This window comes from Lygodium microphyllum, chromosome 24 (genome assembly GCF_053477565.2).
Source record: "Lygodium microphyllum isolate KBCC chromosome 24, Lygodium_microphyllum_v1.1.10, whole genome shotgun sequence".
Classification (NCBI taxonomy): Eukaryota; Viridiplantae; Streptophyta; class Polypodiopsida; order Schizaeales; family Lygodiaceae; genus Lygodium; species Lygodium microphyllum.
The window spans coordinates 41,727,046-41,730,416 of NC_141158.1; the positions used below are offsets into that span (position 1 = coordinate 41,727,046).

At 39.9% G+C, this 3,371-nt stretch overlaps 1 non-coding gene across 1 annotated transcript; it reads left to right on the top strand.

Moving 5' to 3' along the window:
• Nucleotides 1–2,660: 2,660 nt before the first annotated feature.
• Nucleotides 2,661–2,808, top strand: LOC148015009 (U4 spliceosomal RNA). The gene has a single exon (XR_015688486.1). It is a non-coding gene; the product is annotated as a U4 spliceosomal RNA (small nuclear RNA).
• Nucleotides 2,809–3,371: the final 563 nt, after the last annotated feature.

The window sequence follows — 3,371 nt, forward strand, 5'->3', positions numbered from 1 at the left end:
TCAAAGTCAGAACACTATCAGAACAGCTTGTAACTAAGGCACACAATGCATCTGCATTCCTTCATTTCCAAGCTCGTAGAAGATCTGTGTTCGGAGGAATCATCACACTAGGATTTGATGGGTCGGGGGTAGGCTGTGGTTCTGCGTCAGTCCCCAGCACAGTCTCCAGAAGCTCATAAGAATCAAGGATAGTTGTAATTTTGAACTTCCACAAGGTGTAGTTTGTACCATCTAACTTGCCTTCGCTAAAGGTTGGTGGACGAATCCTCAGTGTTTGAATAGCTGGTACAGCAGCACCACCCCCTGCACCGCTTCCTGAAGCACTAGAACCACTTCCGGGAGTTGACATAGTTTCTCTTTGCTGTTGAAGCCTTTGCCTCTTACACGCTCTCCTATCTCTAGAGCCCCCTGGGCTCTGATACCATGTAAAATATTACACGGCGCAACGAACAGAATCTGAGAAAGAGATATAGAGTACACAATAGATAAGAGAAGAATCAGAAAATTCTTTAACTCCAAACAACTGATACAAAGATGGCTTTGTCCACCCATGCGCTTCCACTGTGTGAAGCTTAGATGGCGATCTAGACAGAAGATAGATGAAGAGCTTAAGGCTAGCTGGAACAACAGCTCTGACTGGGTGAAAGATGAGTGTAAGATGGCTGTGAAGGGCTTTAGCTTTTATAGCCCGCAAAGGTTGTTAGGTCGCCGACCTACCATATGAGCCTCCACTAGTTAACCAGGGAATATTCCAGGGAATATTTCCTTTACCATCGAGCAGGGGGCGCTGCCGCTGGCCCCCCTGGGACCCCTTAGCCAGGGGCCACTTCCGCGGCCCCCGGACCCCACAATAGGGGCCCCTTTTAACTCCCTTACACCGCAACTCGATGCAATGCACCTCAAGTTGCTACCAGCTTAACCACTCCATCTAACCCAAAGATTAGACCCACAACAGTCACCTTTTTGCCATCCGGTCACATAGACCTGATCTGATATACAAGTCAGGACTCAACCAATGTCCGGGCTCACATTTGGCTTCTCCTCATAATGAGGGCCTTACAACTTTGAGCACCATGGATCATTGGTAGCACCTAATGAGGGTGGGGCATTGATCATATCTAACAATAACATGTCAATGAAATCCTCCCGTTCATTCATACATCTTTTAATGTCAACTATTTGACTATCAACATTAAGTTTGTTGATAAGTATTTCTAACCATTGTTGAGTCATTTTATCCCTCTTGATTGGACCCATAGGATATGAAGAAGGATTGAATATCTTGAATGCATTGAAGACTAATAAATCTTCAAACCTACTAGTTAGAGCATCCAAAATGTTTTGCACATATGCTTGTGCAATATAGATACATTCAGTTTAGAGAACCTGTTTCACTTGCATCGCCTTCAAGAGATATATTCAAGTTCAATCCCTCATGTTAACTTTCCGAATCACTTGTAGCCTTAGATTTTTCCTTCTTTTTTGATGCTTTGGGAATTGGAATGTACTTCAATACATGTGTGTATACGACAGCATTCGCATATGTATACTCCAACTTTCCATTGCTTGTCATCTTTAGAAATTTTGTAAGATACTTTGACCCAACACCAAATTGATTATCCTCACATATAAGATACGTTCTTTTAAAATTTTCAAAAGTCAAATCAATAAGTGCACCAATCATAGTGACTTGCCTTTGAAATTTGGAGTTTAACTTATTTAACTCTACAAGCACATCTGCCAAAAGATGTATGATAAATTGCACCATAAAAGTTGTAGCATATCCATACCACTTCTTTTCATGTCTTTTCCATTTCTCAAGGATAGCATGCATGATTTTCACAAACCTTTCCATGACTTGACCTCTAGAGAGCCATCGAATTGCATGAATTTGCAACATCTTTGCATCTATAATATCATACTCATGCATGATCTTCCATAGCTCCAAGTGGTAGTTTGTTGTTCTACTTAACCATGCATACACTTTATTTGCAACTTTATCTACAAAAGAAAATACACGAGGATGTGAAATAAATCCATCCTTTGTTACTGATACTTGTCGATGTGCAATACAATGTATCCCCATAATAAGTGGAATTAGTGCTTGAAAGCGTGCCATAACTCTAGTCCGATGCCCTGTCATAGATGAAACACCATCTATTGCTATTGCAACAAGTTTAGGCCTATCCAAGTTGCTTTCTAAAAAGAATGCATTGATAGCATCATACATTGCCTTTGTTGTATCCTCTTGTCTTGCATAAATATTTTGAGTTCTAGAAAATAAAGATGTGATAGAAGGATCTGGCTTTCTTTTTTTAGTCGCACCCTTTTGAGATCTAGATGCATCCATCCTTGATTTATCTAATTGTACATAAACAAGCCATATAATAAATATTACATTTTTGTGATATACATAAGCACTTTGAACAAATCTCATACTACATAATAAGATAACTCTCGAACATATATCTAATATATAAGTATATGTATATAAAGGTGAATCTACAAGAAACTTTCAAGTCTCAATCCCAAGATCAAAGAAGAGCCTTGAATGGGAGAGCTGGGGGCGACGGGTATGTCGATCCCGTAAGCCGAGTTAAGAAAGAAGTATGGGAACGAGCAATGGGTATAAATTGGAAGGGTAGACAAGAGAGAATCTTATCTTTGCGCTTGGGGCAATGACGCAGTTAGTGAGGGCATACCGAGACGCGTCAATTGCTGGTTGAAAACTATTTCCAAACCCCCTCCACGACAGTTCCTTCACGGGAACCGTGGAGAATTTTTGGAAGGCCCTAGCCGCTTTTTGGCTCGGGGCCATTCAAAACTGGAACTCTTAATCTGAGTACATACTGACATGGGAGTATTTTTAGCTCGTTGGAAGATCGTCAATGCGTTCCACGTCAAATGTAATTTTTGGACAGACACTACGCCGCTCTCATCAAAGACGTGGGAGTGCTGTCTCTGTGGATATACTACGTAAACATGAAGTTGTCCGACGTTCTTGCTATTTCACTCACTTGTGGGACGAACATAGAACTTTATTTATAGGCAACACAAAATCCTCTAGACATGTGTAAATATAAGTTTCTCTCAATATTTATCACTTGCAAATTTATTGCTTGAAAGTTTAAGGTATTTTACATAATCTAACTATGAACAACCTTGTACCAAATAATCTTGCATTCTGAAAACTTTAATTTACAAAATAGAGCTTATCACAAAATGAAATGATTCTGTATTATAGTTGGCATTTTAAATGACATACAAGGATCCAAGTTAATAGAGAGAGAGAGTGAACGCATCATACAAGGTAGCTCTGTTTATAGTACAAAAAGAAGCTACTATCTTGAAGCTATATCAAGTGCACACTA